At 41.4% G+C, this 22,946-nt stretch overlaps 1 non-coding gene across 1 annotated transcript; it reads left to right on the top strand.

The window, feature by feature from the left end:
- The first annotated feature begins 14,953 nt into the window (after positions 1 to 14,953).
- LOC102570818 (uncharacterized) lies at positions 14,954 to 22,937 on the top strand. Its single transcript, XR_009460784.1, has 3 exons — positions 14,954 to 15,063; positions 16,426 to 16,483; positions 21,652 to 22,937. It is a non-coding gene; the product is annotated as an uncharacterized LOC102570818 (transcript).
- The last annotated feature ends 9 nt before the right edge of the window (positions 22,938 to 22,946 follow it).

The raw sequence follows: 22,946 nt of genomic DNA, 5'->3' as shown, positions 1-22,946 counted from the left end.
TTCTGGGAATAAAGGAAGGTTCTGGGAACCTCCCCCATCAAAATCAAATACTCAAGGTAATTAATTTAAATTAATGTTATTTGAAATTTTAATATTGAAATACAATTAGGATATGAATGATAAGACATCATAGATAAAGCATATCAAACCACCTAACCAAATATTCATTATTGACTGGATGTTTAATATTTGAAATAGAGACTAATCTTAAATTTACTGAGACCTAAGGTCTTAAAAGCCAGATCATTGTGGAACAGGTGGCCAGCAAATTATGGAATAGGACTTCTAACTTAGTTTTGAAAAACATGTTTGAATGAAGTGCTTGTTTAATTTGGAGGTGGGCCATTCAGCAAGAACTGTATTTCAAGGCTAAAGAGTCAAGATTCTGAATGTGAACCTGTATTTTTAGCCTGCACAAACTTTAAAAGCCTGCTAAATAAGGCTAGAAAATACAGAAGTATGCCTTGTGTCATCATCATTAATAGTAACATAAACTCTATCTATTATGGTTACCAAGTGTACCTTGCTTATTTTCAAACTAAAATGTCTATTTTTAATCACCTATATACATTGTATCCACTCTAAACCAGATCTAGCTTGTATAAAACTAGTAAATGACTTTGAAGTAACCTGTCTTTTTCTTGCCATCTGAATGTTTCTTGCCTATGACATTTCCTTATGTGCTCATTTATCTTACCAAAAGGCTGGTTGAGTAGATATAATCCAATGCCTTTAATTTTAAATGCAATGTGCCAAACTGGCAGCACTCCTTAATTTCAGCGATAAAGCCCTCTCATTATTCTAGCAACAGTCAAAGCACAGCTAGAAATAGTATGGATTCTAACATACTTCCTGGTCACTGTGGCCTAGCTCTGATCATTACAGGATACCTTGTAGGGTCAGAAGGGAGTTTGGTCCTTTGGCTTTTGTACCAGCTGTGATGGTCATTTTGGGACATGGTTACCACCAAAATATCACCACCCAATATTTTTCATTTGGGCCACCAGTAGATTTCTTTGTGCTGTCAACCAGATCTGGCTTCTTCCTGGCAGTCTAATAGAAAATGTTCCATGTTCCAATATTAAAGCACTGAGTTACCCAGGCAGCATGTGAAGTGCTTTGCATCTCTGGAGACCTCTGGTTTAAGGTCTTGTTTCACAGCTTCAGCATATAGCTAGTACCTGCAGAGTAGAAATTCAAAATATAAATTTCTCTTTTTTTAAAGGTCTAGCCAATTTTCATGTAATTCTTGCATGCTCAGAAAACTAGCTGGATTTCTAGCTCAGAGGAACAGAGTGCAGGTTGTTAACTGCATCAGTAAGAAAGCTTGCTACAAAGATGCATATGAACTTCAAAACGGTACATGAGGGAATAAGGAACTATTTCTCACTGATGGTTTTCAATAGTCTCTTACTTCCTGAGGGGAAAACCAGCCATTCTGAAAAGTTTGATATTCTCCTGTGTGTATATAAACTAACTTGCATTTTATTGTATTTTCCATTCATCCTGACACCTCATAGATCTCTTAATGGTCCATTCTAAGTAATTCTCCTGCAGTTTTGATTTCTACTTTAAATATGGTTTGGATGAGCTAAGGCTTCCTACTGGATTTGTTTTAAAGCTATAATTTATCTTGTACCATCCAAATTTTCCCTCCTGCCTGTAGGTTCAAGTGTTCTGTACCTTTTAAGATACTGTTTTTTCTTTGTCACAAATGAGTGTCCTGGAGGTTTGGCATATGTTCTAGCACTAAACAAGTTTCCTTCAGTGATAGTGGTAGATATATGGCACAAGGTCTGAGGCTTTGCAGAATGTTTAATTGAGGAGGTGGTTATTGGGTAGTAGAGACACAGGGAAATTAACTGGGAAGAATTAGTTACTTCACAGTGAAATCCTAAGCTTAGGAGGCTACTACCATATTTACTCAAATCCAAGACAAGGTTTTTTTTCTCAATCAGCATGGAGAATAAAAGCCTTGTCTTGGATTTGAGTACTGACCTCTGGCAGGCTGCAGCTGAGCTCCGTCTTTGGCCCTGGATTTAGGGATTAAGCCAGAACTCAGCAGCTGTCTTCCCCAGCTGGAATATCTTGTTTGATGGGGTAGGGGGCATGTGGCTAGGGGGAGCATGGGGGAGACCAGGGGGGCAAGCTGGGGGGAGAACCTACAGCTTTCCCCCTACTCCTTGCCACCCGTGCCTGTGTCTGCCACCCCAGCTCCCCGCCTCCTCCATCCCCTGCTCCCCCTTGAAGCCTGCCCCCACTACCTCCTTCTCCCCTCCTTTTAACTACCTCTATACCTTCTGCTTTGGTCCCTCCAGCCATGACCCAGGCAGAAGTTGCCTCTGCTTCTTCCTGGCTGGACTGGAGGTGGGCCAGGCTCACACTGCTGCTGGCTGTCCCAGAGATGCAGACCTGTAGCAGAAGTTAAGAGGGGCACAGGGAGTGGGGGCAGCAGGCACAAGGAGACAGGTGGCAGGGGTCAGGTGTAGGCACAGAGGGGCAGGGTGTGGGGGAGGCAGCCTGCCAGGAGGAGTGGGGGGCAATGGGTGGGGAGACGAGCTACAGGGGGTAGGAGGTGGGGAGGCATGGAGTGGGGGTGGGCATAAGCATGAGGGACAAGGGGTGGAGAGCAGGGGGCAGGCACAAGCACAGAGGGGCAGATGGCAGGGGGGTGCATGATGGGGACAGGCAGCAGGAGGGCAGGCATAGGGAGACAAGGGGCAGGAGTTTGGCTCCTCATCCATCATCACTGCTTTCCCCACCATAGCAATGGAGGGGGACAAATTTAAGATGAGCTTCCACTAATTCGATTCTATACATGGAAAACTATAGTAAATGTATTATTTTTCATGTATGGAATATAATTGGGGGGTATTTTAAATTCAAAGTAATCTTGGATTCAGGAAAATACAATACTCATGAGGGAAGGAGTGAGAAAGGAGAAAAGATTGCAAACTTGGATTTCTTCTGACGTATGATTTTAGACACTTTCCAAGACAAAAATAATCAAAAAGATATCACTGCAATTAAGTTTTTTAAAAATTCCCCTTGATTTGTGAGCAGGACTCATAGGAAACAAATTAAAGAAACAGAACCCCGAATACCTAAAAAGGCCTGCTTTCCATCTGTCAAAGCTCCTCTTTTCAAACTAGAATTGATTATTAACCTTTTATTGATATAAAATCCAATACATTCCTGGAAGATTTTACAATGTCACCACATATTTGATTTCTAGTTCAATAACTGTTGTTCAATAGTGGGGAAAACTTGAGTGATTCTGGACAGTGCTACATCACCATGTAATTTAGAGAGCTCTGAATTCTTTCACTCTCAAAAACTCCCATTACAATATAGCAGGCAACATCCTGCAATGTTTATAACAGCTAAGGGAGCCTTTTTATTGAGAAATATTTCCAGCCATTCATTTTCATTGTTCAGAAGTACTATGTAGCATGCAATAAATTAATTCCCTGAGTGTATAAGGTGAAATATTAACTGGGAAGGAGAGAAAGACCCAGGGTCACGTCTATGTCAACATTCTGTTAGATGTGGGAAGCCAATGAAATCCTCCACCCAGCTCAAACCAAGTTCCTCTGGCATGGCTTAACATCTGTGTCTTGAATATGCCAAGACAAATAAGTCATTGTAAATGGTGACAGAAATTGATATATTACTTTGTGTTTTTTCCTTTTCATATCTGTTCAGTTACCATATTTAGCTTGCCTTTCATTTGAGGTGCTTGAGCCAAGTAATACCTAGCTTGGAATCACTATCAAACCCTTACCATTTCTTCCCAATCTTGGAATGGATTAAAAACTCAAGAGGTTCTGTAGTGGAACTGGGTATTAGGATAAGCAGAGTGAAGAGTCTGAGTTTTTGAGTGTTGGACATTGGACAATAGAATTATCAAGTGACAGAGAAGTGATTTTACTGAGGGGACTTGAGGGAGATTTGAAACAGCGTGTTGAAGAGGCTGAGTTTAACAATGGTAAGATACTGTAGGAGAGAAATCTGAGAATTTTGAATATGGCAAAATTTTGAATATGACTGAAGCAAAAGCAGATAAATGGATATAGGATGAATTAACATGATTGATACTTGAAACTATATATGCAGATCTAGAATATGCATATATGTACTCTAGAAAAGTCGAGCTTACATTTTTCTAAATGTACTTCTTTTTCTGAAAACAGAAATATCACAAAAGAGATATGGGCAAAAAAAGGAAGTGGACAAGAGCGGTAAGGAAGTATATATATGTATACATGTTTCAAGAAATCTTTCAGTATTTATGCAGGTTTGTCATTAAGATGGACATTTTTCAACATGAGTAAAAATAAGGTCATAAGTCCCAGTCAAGAAAACGATTTAGTGACTGTTATTTAGTGACTGATTTGTGTAATGCTTGGAATCCCAATTGTACTAGGTGCTCTACAGAATATACGAATGACTTTCTGTACTCACAAATGCTTACAAGATGGGAACTGACAGGCAGATTGTTGTCACAACACAGAGGAAGAAGTAGAGTAGGTTGAATCTGTTGTCAGAGAAGCCTGCATAACCATTATCATCATCAATAAGGCTAGGGACAGACAGTCAAAAAGCCTGAGCCTGAATAGATTCAGTCTTTGCAGGTTAGTCTAACCTGGCTAGGCTAAATCAGTTTTGTAACTGGACAGACATCCCAGAAATACAGGCACATGCCTGCAGTGGCTCAGGCTAGAAGCCTGGGGGTGCTAGAGCAGCTCTCTCTTCCACAGCATGGAGTTGAGCTGGGCAGGGCCGAGCTCCCACAGGAGCTCTGATTAGCTCACCAGGGAATTGATAACAGTGTTTATCACCCAATTAAGAAAACAACAGAGGGACATTACCAGCTACTTGTTGATTCTGCCTATTGATTTTATCTGTGGATTCATCACAACCATAGCCAGCATGTGGTCTGCTAGCTAATACACAGACATCTCCTCAGCAAGTCAGAGGGAAGGGGGGAACTCCTGCTTAGCAGGGAGTTGTCAGGGGAGGTGGGAAACAGCCCACAGTCTCTGGAGCTGCAGTTAGGGAGCAAGGGTGGGGGAGCATCCCTGTTGTGGAGCAGAGAGTTCTGCCCAGCCCAGACAGCATGCTGGGATGCTGGAGGACTCTGGTTTATCTTAAAACCAGCAAGGGGTCTTAGAAAGACGTTGCATAAACCGGTTTGACCCAAATCAGTTAAGTCTGATACTAAATTCAACCAGGTATACCTCAAACCGGTTTCAGCCATTTTCAAACTAGTTTATGTGCATTGAACAACTGTTCTGTTACAGGTTTAAACCAGTTTCTGATCACTTAAACTAGTTTATGTGTAATGTCTATCCCTTATCTAAATAAGCCACATTAGTTGTGGTTAGTGGGCTTCAGAGTATTCTTTTTTTTTCCCGTGCCTTACAGGGGGCATGTCTACACGTGCATTAATGTGCCTTTTCTAATGTGAATTAAATTTACTACCTCCAATGTGAGGTACTAAATTAATGCACATTAGGCTGTGCTAATGCATAGTAGTATATTTGCATGCTTTTTGGTGACGCTTAATGTACAGTAGACTATTTTACTGTGCATTCGAGTAATGTCACACTTTTTTATGTGGCATGTTAATGCACAGTAAAATAGTCTACTATGCATTAAAGTGCATGTGTAGATGCACCCAGTGATCTGGCAACTGAATATTATTCTGTAGGACCAAGTTTCATCTGTAGGAATGCTGATTCAGGTCTTTAACCCATATTAGTTAAAATGCCAACACAAGATGCTTTATCTGATTTTTTTTTTATATAGTCTGTAATCATACACCTTGTTTTGAAAGTGACTGTGGGCATGGGCAGACCTAGGATTTTGAAAAGGGGGATGCAGGTGGTGTGGTGCAAAATCACATATAACACAACTCATATTTTTCTCCAGTTAGAGAAACTAGTAGAAGCCTTATTAATATAACGGCCTAGCACTAGATTAATCTGTTTAAAATCAAAGCAAAAACAAATATAACTTTAATATGCATTGATTTGCTAGGTTAAAAGTTTTTAAAAAGTTTAAAAGACCCAACAAAGTAGGCAAAAATCATCAAAATAAATTATTTTTATTTATATAGTCATTGTAGTTAAAATGTGCATCTCTTATTCAGATTTGTAAAGCAAAATTTAGTTTTCTCGAGCATCTTGCCAGTCTATCCAACAGCTCATTGTCAGTCATTTTCACACAAGAGTTAACGTTCACCTGAATTAATACTACCATACCTGAGTTAAGGTTTTACCAAGAGCTAAAAACAGTCTGCAGGACTGTGAACTCAAAGCTGGATATTACGAGAACTGTTAAACAGATAGCAAAATTGTAGAAGAAGGGATAAATTGATTAATGAATCACCAAGACCATTAAAAAAAGAAAGTTGTTAATACTGGTGGAATGAACTGAGATTAGCAGGGATCAAGTAGATTATAATGAGCCAGCAAGTTAATTGATTGCCTCAGCACTCCTACCCCCGAGGTAGGCGCCAACACCACTTCCCTTGGAAGTTGGTTCCAAATCCTAGCTGCCCTGACTGGGAGGTAGTGCCTTCTAATGTCCAGCCTGAACCTACTCTCAAAAAATTTATGGCCATTATTCATAAGATGACTAGATACCTCCTTTCCTTTTTCATGCCCTTGTAATGAGGTATTTAGCAGAATCTGTAGATTAATTGACAGGGTTGCACCATGAGCACTTCTGCTATGGCCTCAAACTTACAACTTTTAGTTTGCTAACCTTAGCACCTGTGCCACCCCAGTCCCCCAGCTATTCATTCATTTGTATTCATATGTGTAGTCATTTAAAATATTTGACTAGATCATATTGTATAGAATGGGGATTCCAGTTGCAGTAGGCACAATACTTGAATCAGAAACTATCACGTCCCAGCATAGCAGCTCTGTCCCTTGATGAAAGGAGTCACATTTCCTTTAGCTGTCAATAGCAAGCACAATCTTTCTAAGCTACCAGCCATCTAAGAAGATCCTTTAAAGCCTTTGCTTCTGGCTGTCCTTGAGGTATTTTAAGTTGTCAGGACTCCAGGTAGTTCAGGTTGTTTGGGAGGGGAGGATTGAGGAGAAAATGGGTTGTGCCATGGCAACTGGGCACAACCAGTCCCTCCTGTGTCACTGTACTCACTTAGGATCACAACTCTTCCCTCTCCACAAAGCATGCCCAGTTGTCCACCTTTTCCTGCTGCTAAATCCTCACTGGAAGCAGTGGCAGGGAGAGAAGGGAAATCAGGAGATGATCATAGTAACAATGGGGGTGGGTGGGACAAAGCCAGCTTTGAGCTGAAGGTGGACAAGGAGGATTGTTGCCTGATCAGTGAAGACTATCCTGTGGCTCTTCTGCTGGAATTAATACTAGGAGACTTTTTTCTGTAGCATGCAAAGGGAAAGAAGAACAGGCAAGGCTCTTGGAGGAGGATAAGAGAATAGAGGTAGGAAATATGAGAAATTATCTCCTATCCTTCACTTAAGTATCTTAGGCAGAAGGCAAGGCAAGGTGGCACCTGAGGCTGAGTATAGACAGACAAATAGCCAGAGGCTGGATTAATTCAATCTTTACAGGTTAGTCTACGCTGTATAGATTGAACCAATAAGCAAGTGAACACGCATTCACTTTTGATTCTGAAAATGTAGCCACACGTCTGCAGTGGCTCAGGCCAGAAGCTGGGTAGCATCAGAGCACACCTTCCTGCCCAGCGGGAGCAGACGGCTTGGGTCAAGGGTAGCCCACCCACCCTGTGAGGGTGGGTTGTTGGGGAGGTTCAAAGCATCCTTGGATGCTGGGGGATGGTGAGTTAACTTGAATCTGGAGGGGATCTGGGACAGAAGTTCAATAAATTGATTTAACCTAAATTAGTTAATTCTGATACTACATCCCTCCAGGTTTATCTGAAACTGGTTTTGGCCATTTTGAAAGAGATTTATGTGCACCGAAGTTCTGTTGGGTTACAGATTTTATTTCAATCACTTACACCAGTTTACATGTAATTTCTGTAGCTAGCCTTAGAGACTAATTCATTCAGAGAGTTATGCTACATATTAATGTGCGTGTGTATGTGTGTGCGCCGATGTGCATGTTTGTCTGTAAAAGCTTACGAGTTAACAAACCACCTTTCTGCATGAATAAATATTCTTTCTTTCCTTCCTTCATGTACAGAGCTTTTCCAGTAGCATGTGCTTAGCATACTGTAGACACCATTCCAGCAAAGTATGTAACAAGCTACATCAAGCTCTGTATAGTGGAGTTCAAATCTCTTGTTAGGCCTCAATGCACTGTAACTGTTTGGCCTGTTCCCTCCTCAAAACCCCGGAAGGTTGAAAGCCTTCACCCATGAAATTTGCAGAAGAAAACATCAATACAATGAAGATTTTTTTGAGGGGAGGGAGGAAGGAGTGGTGCAGACAACACTAGAGGGAAATTGGCCCAATCTTTATAACAGACTTAATAATTTCCCATAGGCCTATCTTCTTTGAGTGACAAGACTCTGACTTGTAGACATTCTTTCTGTGAAATCTTAAATCTTAAGGTTAGTAGTTACAGTTGGGCTTGGTATATTTAAGCAAACAAAAACAGCAGGAGGGCATCATTCACTTCAAATGAGGAAAGTCAAAAGGGCTGTGAGGCATTGCTGTTTCTATAGCTAAATCTTCAGCTTTTTTTAATCTAAATTTGACTGGACAGCTGGTAATTCCAGCATCCAAGTTCATGTTGGTCAGAGGTGATCCTGGCTGATACCACTGGAGCTGAAGTTCCCACGGATTTGAGTGTTTCAGAGTCCATTTTGTATTTGAATCTACCTTGATGAGATGGACTCAGCTTAGACATATTGACCTTACTCTGTTTTTTACCTGTACCTAATTAAATTGCACATACCACTCTAATAGTATTCAAATGATCAGTTTTAGCAAAGCAGCTAAAATATTTACATGTTTCTACTTGCTGTTTACAAGGAATTTTTTGTTTTTGGTTGCTTTTGTTTCTGTAACTACCTATTATATACTTAAAAAAAACCCTTACAATGTATCAGACACATTAGACACATCAGACACATTTTTTTAAAAACTAGGCTGTGGTAGCTTTCTCATTAGTATGACAAGTAAAATCACATTCAATGCACAAAGCCATGAGCCTTGTGTACGTTCTTACAATACAAATGTTTCCTATAACCTCTGAGCACTCTGCAGCATCCCACCTCCCTTTAGCCATACAAACTTTTGAGGGTTTTTTTTATTTTCAGTAAAATAGTATTGAAATTCAGTCTTGGAATTCTTATGTAATCAGTCTGTGCCCCATGACCATGAGTTTTGAATGTTCCCTTATGAACATTAGTGTTGAAGAGAAGTTAGAGAAAACAATTTCAACTGCTGTTCAGGGAAGTAAGTAAAATGCTACTTTAGCTTCCTTCAGATTTCTCCTTAGGATTCACCTCTGCCCTGATGTCAAGATAACACAGCCATCTGGTAATGGCTGAGCAGGTGGCAAGTTGTGATTACTGTCATTACTGATACTGATTAGCTTATTATTCCTATGAATCATGCATTTAGCTAATCCATGCAAAAATAGACTTGTATTATTATTATTATTACTAGTAGTATTCTTTGCCCTCCCCCCCCAGCCCTCCATGCCATTCTCTTTCTAATACCTCCCAGTCTGCTTCTTGTCTATTTATACTATAAGTTTAGGGGAATGAAAATGGTTAGGGGGCTGGGGCAGATGACTTATGAGGAGAGGCGGAGGGAACTGGGCTTACTTCGTCTGAAGAAAAGAAGATCGAGGGGATTTGATAGTAGCCTTTAACTACCTGACAGGTGTTTCCAAAGAGAATGGAGCTAGACTGTTCTCAGTGGTTGCAGATGTCAGAACAAGGAGCAATGGTCTCAAGATGCAGCAAGGGAAGTTTAGGTTAGATATTAGGAAAAACTTTCTCACCAGGAGAGTGGTGAAGCACTGGAACAAGTTACCCAGGGAGGTGGTAGGATCTTCATCCTTGGAGGTTGTTAAGACCTGGCTAGACAAAGACTTGGCTGGGATAATTAGCTGGGGATGGTCCTGCTTTGACCAGGGAGTTGTACTAGATGACCTCCTGAGGTCCCTTCCAATCCTAATTTTTCAATGATTCTATGATTCTAAGTTCTTTAAAGCAGGGATTGTCACTTCGGGTGTGTCTACCTCATCTACAACAGTGCTAGGAAGATCTGTTCTAATGAAGCCCACCTGCTCCATTATTTATATTCCAGTGGTCTTCAACCTGTGGTCTATGGACCCCTGGGGGTCAAGAGATTATGTCTAAGGGGTCTGCAAAGGATAACTATGATCAATCAATAGTATGTGAATACTTGTACTTACAATTCAAAGGGGTCTATCTCCATTCAAAATTTTTAGGGGTCCACGTATTAAGTTTGAAAACCAGTGTTATACTCTTTGAAGTGACTGAAAAACTGACATGTGGTTGCTTTATGGTTGATGGCCTGGTCTGACCCTACCACAGTCTTAGTCTCTGGTTAACTCATGGTAACATTCAGAAGGTAACTGAGTGACATCATGTCACTGTACAGTGATGTAGAGTAGGCGGGAGTCAGTGGGGTGCACTTTCATAGTGATGTTCCCTACCATGAGGTAGGCAGACATGCCCTTTGTGCAGGAGTGTAATTAGGGCAGGGTGATAGGGGCATCCACCCTGGCTGCCAACTATGAAGGATCCCTCCCATGCCAGGATTTTTTGCCATGGCCCATGGCAGGGGATGCTCTGCTTCCCCTACCTGGCCGTATGAACCAGGCAAGGCTGTGCTGAACTAATCAGTGTATCTGGTAGGCAGAGGCAGTGAATGGATCTAGAAGAATGGTGCTCCCATCCTCCCTTCTTCACCTCGCACCCTGCCAACCAGAACCTTTCTCTGCACTGCCTCTGCCTGGCCACAGGAGCTGGGCAGAGCAACCTGAACTACAGCATATCTAGAGGTGAGGAACAAGTGGGGTAAGCAGAATGGTCCCCCCTCCTGCCCTGGGAACTCCATGAATACCCTACACCAATTGTTTTGTGTCTTTACAATGCTCAGCACAATGGTGCCTCAGTTTGTAGGGCTGCGCGAAACAGCCTCTCTTTAGTAGGGCTGTGAGAAACAGCACCATTTCATTTCAACTTCCATTTCACCATTTTGATGGGACAGTGTTTCATTTTGAGTTTCATTTAGTTTTGATCTACTGTTCCGTTTCGTTTAGTGGAAACTGTTTTGCTGTTTCAAGGTTTTGCCCATAGGTTATAATGGGGAAGCACAAAACTGCCCATAATGTTGTCATTTTTTGGCAGATTTAGATGAAAATAGCAGAGACAGTAGCATCTTCTGAGGGCATGAAGCTTGCCAAGTTTCAAAGGAGTTAGGTGCAGTGGTTTCTGGGAAATTGCACCTTAAATTCTTGAAAGCAAAACTCATGTCACTTGTAAGTGGGAAGGCATGGAGGAAGGGGGGTGAAAACAGCAGGGATGGTAGCCCTTTTGAGGCCACAAAGCTTGCCAAGTTTCAAGGAGATAAGTTCAGGGGTTTCTGGGAAATTTCACCTCAATCTGCTGACAAGAAAAACCCATGTTACGTGTGTGTGTTGAGGTGCAGCAGGGTGAAAACTGAAGCCATGGTAGCCCTTACTGAGGTCATAAAGCCTGCCAGGTTTCAAAGAGATAGATGCAGGGGTTTCTGGGAAACTGCACCTCAAGCTGCTGACAAGCAGAACTCATGACGTGTGACTGTGTGTGTGTTAAGGTGTGCCCTCACTGGCGCTGGGGCCTCTACACAACACAGTAGTATGCCCTTCCCCTACAGCCCTCAGCTCAGTCCACCACTTTAAATAACAACAGGTAATAACTTAGTAAGCAGCACAGTAGCACCAGCAGCATTTCAGGCAGCCAAACTATCACAGAGCCTTTCTTTCCTTTCCTGCAGGAGCTTCTTCTCCAGCAGCTGACAGAGTACTCTCCCTGCCAGCCCCAGCCCTGGGGTTTAGATGTGCCCAGGGCCCTGTGTCCTTCTGGTCAGCTGACGGGGGACAGGTGCTAGGGGTGTTGGTCTAAGGACATGGCACTGGCAGACAAGGTTCTTTGGGTCAATCTAATCTGGTATCTTTTAGTAGAGCAACTGAATAGTTAGAGAAATATATCTTAGCAAGCTTGTGCGTTGAAAAACCCTTCATCAGGCTGAGGAAGCACCTGCAGTTTGTGTGTGTGCTGTTCCTGGATGGAAGGCATAGTAAAGATGCCAGAGGCTGGCAATGCAATTCAGGTAAGAAAGCCAGTCAGTGAAAATGTAAATGGAGGTGTCAGGGGGTGAGGGACAGGCTGGGGAGAAGGGGGATATAGAAGTGCAGGTAAAAGAGGAGAGGTGCCTGGGGAGTCAGATGTCCAGCAAGTTGTAGTGTGTCATAATTCCAATGTCTATATTAAGTCCATGAGTTTCTGTACCGAGGAGGTTGATGAAGTGCAGTTCATAGGCTTGTCTGTGAAAAGTGGTTTGTAAATTCAAACATGCCTCACAAACCTCATTAACCTCATCACCAGAAGCTAACTTTCTATAGCCCAAAACACTGAATGGATCCAGGCCATGTCATGACAAGACATGCAAAACCTGCCAACAGTATCTCCAGTATGGAGATATCTTCACAATACAATACATATCTCCATCAGGGCACCAAGTGCCCTGATGGAAAGTACGTGGAGACACCAAGCAAAAACTGCACACCAGAATGAGTGCACACTGAAAATCTATCAAAGACAAGAACAGAACACCACCTGTCTCCAATCTCTCAGGCCTGATCCTCAAAGGGAATTTACACAGCCCTGCTCTTTAGTCCTCTAGGCTCTGCAATAAAAATTATAGATAGTAACAACAAAATGATGCCTAGCAAGGATTTTAAAAGTCTTTAATAGCATGGATTGGATCTTTATAAAGGTGTGTTCTCATGGGTTGCTTCCCTCCTATTTTAAGTTATATAATGTCTCTGGCAAGATAATTGCCAGCATGGAAAAATAATGTTAGAAAAGCAGTTAGCTGTCTTTGAATGCAGTTTAACAACCAGATGGGAACAAGAAGCTCATTCTGACCAGCCAGAGTCCTTGAACCAATGTTTGAGAACCACCAATTCATTGAATTTTATATATAGGCAAGCCCCACTTAGCGCTCTTAATTGGTTCCTGAAAAACCAAGTGTTCAGCAAGACAAGTGTTAAGCGAAATCAAAAGTATTTGATGATCCAAGATGGTGACTGCAATTGTTTTTAATGACCTACCGCGAGCATTATAACGAGACTAGCTGAGCACTAAGTGAAATCAGGTATCAATTTCAAATGAGCGTTATAGCGAAATAGTGCTAAGTGAAACAGCATTATATGGGGGGGGTTGCCTGTATCATACAGCTGGAGATAATTTCCCATTTTTAACTGTTTAGAGCTGGCTTTTCTCACCAGGGACCTCCCTTCTCCTTGTTATTTACACTTCTTGCTTCCTATCAATATTGAAAACAGCAACAGCAATACTGAAAACAGCATCTTTATTTTGAATGTTGCTGCTTTAGGCTGTATCCTACCACTCACATAATGTAAGGGAAAAGCAGTGGAAGAAAGTGTAAGGAACATTTTCTTATGTAAATAGCTAGAGAGAATGACTCCCAAGACTTGGTGGGCTGTGGGGCTTGGTGAGTCATGAGCACACTGTGAAACTTAAGATCTGCTGCAAGGTGGTGCGAGTAGCTGGCTAGGGTAAGTATTTGCTGCTAGTGCAGCTGGGTATGCATGCTGCTGCTGCTCTGAGGAACAGGAAGCAGTGCTTATGGTGGGTTGCACAAAGGCTGACTAAAATGTTTGTGGTTTAATGCACGCCTTTTTCTGCTCTTATTAATCTTAGTATTAGGATTTGTTAAAAATCTACTCAAAATAACTATTTAGCCCACACGCTATTCAGTTTCCATATACTCACCAAAGGGTGCGTGTCCCTTCATCAAAACTAAATTCACATCTTGGCTCCCCCACAGAGTAAGTGACCTCAGGCAAGTTGCTTTCCTAATTCCAGTAGTTTGCTTTTTTGTTGGCAAAATAAGAGCACGCTTCCCATGTGATAGCAGTGTTGAGAGCACATCTTAATATTTGCGATGCTCAAATGAATGTAGCTATGTAGATAGATCAACAAACAGAGGAGTCCCACACTTGGGATAGCACAAATCTGGTTCTTAAGTCATCTTTGTCAGGGATGCTTTCTTGGACTTTGACTACAGTTCAAGGAATTCACTTTTTTTTTCGAGAACAAAATGTAAACACATCAAGCAGTGTGCAGCCAAGCGTAAATATAGCTCCTTCTTCCTTGGTTACAGTTATCAGAACTTTTTCTTTTTTTCTGTTAAAGACTAGAACAGGGGTTGACAACATTTTAGGGCAGAGAGCCAAAACCCCCACAACCTTTACTTGAAAGATGTTGGTGTGCCAGGGGCAGATGGTGGGGGAGCTGCAAGGGGCCTGATCCTTATTGTGGCAGCACAGCCTGGACTCCTTTTTCACCATCCGCCCAGAGACAGGCATGCACTAATTGGCCAGTATTTTTATTATCTCTATATCAAGACATTAGCATATGTTATACTGTGGTTTCTTAGGGAAGAAAATAAAGTATGTCTTGTTTATCTCATATCTCTGTATTGTGCTTTCTTACCTAGTATTGTCTAATTTCTTCCAAGAACTACCATGTAAATAGAAAATACATGTCTGTGAAGGTGTGAACAGAAGGAAGGACAGTCCACTCTCATTTCCTCTTTTGCCCAAATTACTTTTGTTTAGATGTAGATAGCTCTTGAGTAGAATTTTAATGTGATGTGATGTGGTGTATTCTTACTGTGTCTCCAAAATTTTAATATTATATCATCATCTTCTAGAAGGTCTGGCTCATCCTCAGAGTATTTTTTTCATTGCTGGAGGGGCTGCTGCTGCATTCCTACTACTGATAATTCTCCTGATCATCATCATCAGCACCGTTGTTTACCACAGAAAGTAAGTAGAGTAACAGATCCAAGTCCTCATTGTAGCGGGTAGCTCCAAAGTATCACAGACCCATATTGGCTATTTTCCTGTTGTCACAACTGCTAATGCTTTAGCATCCACTGTAGAGTTGATTTAAAAAAAAAACAAACCCCTAAAAGTGGGTTTAGAAAATTCCATCTTTTTCAAAATTCCACGCTTTGACAATTCTGCTCAGTTCTTCATCTGGTTGAAAACAGTGGGGGGAAATGCAACATTTACTCCATTTTAAAATTTTAAAATAAGCTCTACTTTTATTAAATGCTTAGTGAAATAAACCTCAACTGGAACATTTTGGAACAGAAGTATAGCAATGTGGCCAGCCACCAGGGGCAGCTGTTATGCACATGGTAGCTTCTAGTTGTGGCTGCACTGGCTGCAATAGCAGCCAATTTTTCCAGTCCTCCTGTCCTCCACGTTGGCATCCTAGTCATGCCATTGCTTTGGAATGATATGATAAGGGACTCGGTTCTAAATTTGTCAGTCCCTCTGTGAGTGGCTAACTGGTCTAGAGTATTGCTCCAAATTTACAGTATCCCTGGCCAAAATGAGTGAAAGAAGCTGGACTTGAATTTGATGTTAGTTTTTGTGAAAGTGACAAATGAAAAAAAAAGTAATTCTGCCCCACTTTCCCCAATGGCTTAAATCATTTTAAGAAAGAGGTTATCATTATATCCTGGCAAACAGTTTTGCATTTCTGTGAAAAAGGATATTTTATATATGGACTTACTATGTGCTGTACACCAGCAATGCTGAGCCCTGTAGGAGCCAAAGCCAATCTCGGCCCCCAAGTAACTTATATTTTATATGTAAGACAGACATACAAAGGCAGGATTTCAGAGGCACCAGGAGAGACTGTAATTTGTTGTTTTCTTTGGTTTGTTAGGAAAGTAAGCCAGCCCACCATTATATGTTTAATGGCTATTTAAGGCTGTATAGTTATTATTTGTGTACTGATAATTTAATGTCTCTATTGTGCTAGAAGAGCCACAGTAACAAATTGGTTGAGGTGTCTTCCTTTAGATTCAGAGGAGGGAACATGAGCCCTGCTTCAGGATCTTATTGAAGTCTACTTCTAGTAACTCCAGCTGTAGATGGGTTCTTGGTCATTTGGACTGGAGAGTCAAAGGTGGCTGGATGTGATGCCACATCACTTTTTTGTGTTCTGTTTGCTACAAGATCTGGGAAGCATTAATTATGTCACCAAGCTGTGTTCCAGACATTTGGCCTTTTTCTAAAAGTTCAGGTTGTTAAGCTATTTCAATGCACATGCTAGTAACTGTACCAAAACCATGTAGTTCCTCTATAATATACTTGTTGAATGTGTATCACCAGAAAGAAGAGGAGAAGGATCATGACCATGTCAAAGACTTTTTACTCCACTCAGAACAGGGTAAGACCGATTAGAGAATTACTTGCTTTTAATTGAATTTTCCCAATATCTTTCTTTTTTGTACTGTGTATGTATCTTTTACACCTACTTTCCATATCCAAGTTAAACATCGACCAAACTCTAGTATTTGTGACATTTCTTCATAATTTTCTTTTTGCTTTTAGTGTTCTTTACTGCATATGCAAAATCAAGGTGTCAGGGGGCTAAGTCTCTTTTTATTTGCAAATTGGTGTGATACATGGAGCACTGGTAGTTTTTATCGTTGTTTCCGTTAAGCATCCATATGTAAAAAAGGTGAGAAAATGTTACCACGTGTCAGACAAGTAGTTTGACCATAATAATTTCTTGTAATTCAGTTGCTCTTAATTTTCTTGAGACGTTTTCAGAGCTTCCCTTTATACTGAGCATTGACTGGAAGCAGAGGTTAAAAACAAGCAGTAAGATAAAGCAGGGATGGTTCAGGGCTGAGTTAAATCAACTTGGAAGCCTCCCATCTTCTTAGAAGGTGAGCTGTAGTGGCTTTCTTCCCCTCTGCAGGCAGATTTAGATTACTATTGTGGAACTAGCAATTGCCCTAAGATGGGAGCAACTTTGGAAATACAACATGTATTGAAAATGCAGAGTGTTTTTTTTTCACTTTTCACTTCATATATTCCCTGAAAATGATTTGAAATAGCCACATTTTTTAGGGAGCTGTTTCAGAATGTAATGGCAATTTCAAAATAAAATCATTTTGGGTGCAAAGATCATTTACTGGGCCACATCACTTCTTTATGGCTAGTGACAGAAGTTACACATGAACCGGTTTAAATGATCAGGAACTGGTTTAAACCTGTAACAGAAAAGAAGTTTAGTGCACACAAGCCAGTTTCAAACTGGCCAAAACTAGTTTAAGATAAACCTGGTTGAATGCAGTATCAGACTTAAGTGATTTAGGTCAAACCGGTCTATGGAAGTTCTGTCCCAAACCCCTTCCTGGTTCAAGTTAAATCACAGTCCCTCAGTATACCAATGTGCTTGGCAATCCTGGACTGGGCTGTGCTGTCTGCTTGAGCAGAGCAGGATTGGCCCTGCCCCTCTGCTGTCTAGCCAGAGCAGTGAGGGCTGGCTGATAGGCCTGTGTGAAGCGGCTAGTATTCACTTCAGATTCGGGGGCCCTGAAGGGCAGCTTAGGGGCTTCCCCCTTCCTCCTCTAGGCACATCCCAGCTGGGGTCCCTGCAGGCCAGGATGGGGGTTTATACCCCTCTCCCATCATACTCAGAGGCCTGCTGGGACCTGGCCATGCCCTCCTTCCCTGCCCAGCTCAGCTTCCTTTTAGCCTTCCAGCCACTGCCAAAGGGAAGGGAGGGCTTGCTCTAGTGCCCCCCAGCTTCTAGCCTGAGCCACTGCAGGCATGTGGCTGCATTTCCAGAATCAAAAGTGAATGTCTGTTTCCTTGCTTCTCAATTCAATCTACACAGGTTAGGCTAGCCTGCAAAGATTTAATGAATTCAGGCATGGGCTTTTTGAATGTCTGTTCTTAGCCTACATGGCTGTAAATAATAAGTGCAGTTGACAGTGCTGCCATAGTGTTCACTGCTGCTTTGTCATTTCTTCCTCATGGCACACAAGTTTTACTTCAAAATTGCCATTACTTTCTGAAACACCCCTGTATAAGTAGCAGTTTTACTACAACTTGACCCTGGAATGAAGTGATAATAGCCCTATATTTATGAAGAAGTTTTATGTTTTGAAAACTCACGTGTCACAGATTTAGCCTTTGGGAGCTCCATTTGCCAAGTACTGATATTTACTCATTTCCCTCCCTCCCTGCCACCACTTACCACTTTGGTCAGATCCTCACCTGGTGTGTTCCAGACTTTAATTCCAATAAAGTCAGCCAACCAATGTAAATGTGCTCCAAAGTCAGAATCTGACCCTATTTAACTGTTATTTTCAGTGGCATCAGGAAATGAGGAAATGCAGTACCAGTTGTTATTCCTAGGAACACTGATATGATTTATAAGATAACTAGAGTTTTTAAAAATGAAATCCAGAGATCCCTGCCTAGTCAAAGGGTTTTAAATTACAGCTTCAGCAGTTGGCAATGGGTGATGTCAAATTTGGTGTTGCATACACTGCTAGTGGTAAGCCTGGCAAGCAAGCAAGCAAGAAAGGGGGTAATGAAGGTGGTTTTCAGTGGAGAAGGGCATATATATTTGGATCATTTTTCAGCTTCTCCTTTAATTTCTAATTGCTTCTTGTTCTTGTTCAGGCCCTTTCTTTTGCCTTGCACTTCCCTTCTCTCATTTCCATGTCTCAGGAGAAGCAGTGTAACAAGGGAGGAGGTTGGATCCTAGTCTAGATGGGAGATACTCTCTTGCCAGCTTGATAGTTGAAATGGGGCAAAGGGGAGGAAGGGAGAACCAATTTTCAAAGTAATGTGAGCAACTAGGCTTAGACATCTGGGACATCCTACAGAATCAGGACAATCAGTAAAAGCCATTTATCTGGGCATCTACCGTAGTTACGTGGGGATGGTCTACCAGATTATAAATAAAGAATGGAGCTAACTGCCTTTTAACTATCTTTTAAAAAGATTTTATCAGTAGAATCTTAGGCACTTACAGGTTTAAGCAGTAGATGAATGGAGAATTGTAGGAGCTAAGTGATACCTAAATGTTGGAATTGGGTACCTGAGCTAGCAGTTAGGTACCTAAGTTCCCTTATGAATTAAGAATCAAATCTACAAAGGAAACTTAAGTGTTTCAACATCAAGCTTTGAAACACCTAGATTTCAAGTGCCGGTCCACCTAATGGAATCAGCAGCTCCAAGTTTTCTGCCTAAACTCTCTCTATAATGCATGAAAACATGTTTTCACTTAAGAACATGATCCACAAAAGCTAACGTGCTGTGCAGGGAGCTACCTGAGCATGCCAAAGGGAAATATTATGGTTTAAATAGACATGTTTTGAATCTCACCCTTCTCTAAGACTTAAGTGCCCCTCCATACATGGAATTCATCAACCTGAACCCTCCTTTAGCATAATGTCTACATAAACACTTCCTCAGAAACTGGGGTCCTGAGGGCAGAATCCTGTTTCACCCACAAGACTTCTGTAGTGTGGCTGCTGGCTAGTTCCTGAGATCAATGACCAGAATTAGGCAGGCATCCTATTTTGCCTGTCCAGATAAATTTTTGTCCTGTACTTTCAGTGGGTACAAGCACGCAACTTGAGCAGGCCCACAGGTGAATCTGACTTTGCCCTGCAGGAATGAGCAACTGCTTCTAATGAAGAACAACTCTTCATTTCAATGGGCAGCACATAGATGCATTTTTGTAACAAGTGGAAGGATTTAGTCCAATGGACTTGTATCAGTGCTAGTGGGTGGAGGCTCTGGCTTGTTATATGCAGAATGAGCTGAAAACAATTGAATCATCAGCCTTGACTTTAACCATGCCACTCTCTTGATTAACCAAATGTGTTATGAGAGGTGTTACAGGAGAAAGGTAATTTCAGGAGAGATTTTCCAGGGGAGAGAAACCACCAGTGTCCCAGGAGGCAAGTTCTTCCAGGCCAGCCTAGTTTGTTGTCTTATGATCAGGTTGTTGCCCTGTGCTGCGGGTGGTCAGTGTTCCTCTGTGCACCCATGGCAATGTTGGATCACAATGGAATGTAAATGGACTTAGCTGCATCTTACCCAGCACTAAATTGCTTCCGAGCATGCACAATAGGAACAAATTTAGTTGGGTTGGACAGAACTATAGCTGTGTAAGGTAGTTAGCAATTCACATGTGATTTGCGTCATTATGCAAAGCACAACAGGAGGACATTTGGGGTGCATCTAGACAAGAGGTTCTGGGGGGTCTCCTGAGGCAGCAGTAGCAGCAGTTCAGTCGCATGGAATCTGTGTGGCAGCCAGAGTGTAAATCTAGATGGCCAGGATCTGGTTGTGGCACATACTGTTGTTGCAGTTTTTTTTCCCCGTGGCTTTTTTTTTTTAACACTGGGATCTCCCGGTGTCAAATTTTGGCACTACGTTATAAATTAGGAGCATGGTGAATGCTTGCATGCGCACCACATGTAGTTTGTGGCCCCTCAAACAAGTCTGAGGGGCCACAAACTGCATGTGTGTCCTCATTTGGATGCACCCTTTGTGTCTTAGATGCCTAAAAACTATGGAAATGTTATTTCTGTAGCATTCTACTCCTGGTGCACAAAAAAGTGGTATATACTCTGCCTGGCATCTACTAAGTGCAGTGACCTGGAAAAAAATCCTGTTGCAAGTGTTCCAGCCGTGTGGTAATACATTAGATTCATAGATTGTAGAGTCAGACCGCAGCCAGGTGACTATCTAGCCTCTTCTTGAAGACCTCCAAGCTAGGTGATAGCACCACCTCTCTTGGAAGCCCATTCCAGATCCTGGCCACCCTTACTGTGAAAAATTTCTTCCTAATATCCAACCTAAATCCACTCTCAACTAGTTTACACTCAAGCTAGTGTAATTCAAATTAGGCCAGGCTACAGTTCAGGTAAACCTCCAAAATTAAAAGTGTTTTCCTGAAAGGAACCTTTATGGTTTTACAATTTACACTTCATTATCCTGCCAACTTCCATGCATGATAAAAAGAAGAGAAACAAGTTGGGGGTTTAAACTAAACATAGTATGTAATAAGTAAATTGGGAAAATAATGCAATGGCTTTAGGTTTCAAGTGATACATTTTAATTTTTCCCCAAGTATAAATTAGCACCCAACAATTCCCCTGGGAAGAGAAATAGTTAAAACTCAAAGTTCTAGATGCTTTGAGAAAACTCTGGACATTTGAAAAGTTAAGATTATTAAACATGGTAAATTTTTGCAACTTCCCTTCCTGTCTCTATTCTTTCTAATTTTAGTTTCACTACTGCATTATCTTCTATTGTTGTAAATGAGATCTGTGCTCAGTGCTATTTACATGCTAATCTTTGCCTCAAGCCACTGTTACCAAAGCAGCTTTTCTATATTTTTCTGATATTCCTATTCTTGTTGCACTGAAAACAGTTGACGCTCACAACTAACAGGCGCACTTGCAGTTTAGCTCCATTGTGAGTTTCCTTTGAGTGAAATAAAGTGTCCTCTTTTGCTGAACCTCTGCCATTTGCAGTTCATTGTTGAAACCCTTTAACTTCTTTGTGTTCTTCTAGCCCATGAACAGTTATGGAAGATCCCATTTTGTTAGCACACCAAACTCAGAAAGAGAAGGAGCTTCCACATCCAGGCAGACAGAGGATATTTATGTCAACTACAGAAACTTCTCACGCTAACCCAGGATAAGAATATGCACTGCTGCCTTATGTCTGAATTAGCTAACCAAAGTACTGCACAATCATAGGCTTCTCTTGAATTATCTGTTTATACAAGCTTGACCTATTCATAAGTCTCCCATCAACTGCCCAACTCTGGCTGTCTACACTGCATTCTGCAGTACAGTTTAGATACCTGATACAACTTTAAACAAGAAACAGGGAAAATGACCTGCACTGGTCATCCTGGTGGAATGCCCAGACTGCTTTGGGTTCCTTTGTTAACTTGTTTAAGGTAGGTTTGGTATATCTACTATACAATGCAGTCCCTATCTGGAGCAGGACAGTATTTATGTTTATGATTTAAACTTTCCTAGTCCGTATTTTAAGCAATAATATTTTTGGTGGGGGAAATAGATTAAGCACCAAATTCAATTCTGATATCAGTATAACTAAATCTGTTCACACTAGGGCTGAATTCCGTGAAAGAGTGAAGCAGAAGGAAAACATGTTCTTTTTAGTCTAGTTTCATGTATTGAACCTCACCAGTGGCTATCCCAATCAACGTTTTATAGTGGTGGCAGTATGAAACTCTTTTTGTTGCCTATTGACAATATCCGTGGATGTGAAATGAAACTGAGTTCCCCAGGTAAAATAAAATATCCTTTTCCTTCCTTGCTTTAAGTTGCTGGCACATGACATATTTGCTATATAGCTAATTGGCCTTACTATATAGTAGAAATGGAGCTTTAGAAAGTAGTATATCATTTGAATCCAGATTAAAGTTAGTCCTTGAAAAATAAGTAATAACTATTATTGTGGGAAGTTACTACTTGTGTGTCTACTTCTCTAGTGTATTACATCTAGGAGTAGTCATTTGCTCAATGCAAACTGACTCCCCTGCCATCTAGTGGCCAGACATTGTAATGGTACGCTTAGTTTGGAAGAAGTGGTGCATCCACTCGCTTCTTATTACAAAGTAAATTTTACTGTGAAGTAAAATTCAGGTAAACTATTGCATAGAAATCTTGTCATGCGTACACGCCCTAAGAGTTAGTAGGTGCTGTCCATCTGATAGAGCCCCAAGCTCATGCAGACTTTCCCAGCAGTCATTACAGTCACTTGGGTTCGCATGATTTTGAGATGGGCTGGAGGCAGACTGTTTAACTCTCAGGATAAAAATAAAACCACAAGAC

The sequence above is a fragment of the Alligator mississippiensis genome, chromosome 3 (assembly GCF_030867095.1).
Source record: "Alligator mississippiensis isolate rAllMis1 chromosome 3, rAllMis1, whole genome shotgun sequence".
NCBI lineage: Eukaryota > Metazoa > Chordata > Crocodylia > Alligatoridae > Alligator > Alligator mississippiensis.
Note: the sequence above shows the minus strand (reverse complement) of the source record. Positions and strands in the feature narration are given on the sequence as shown.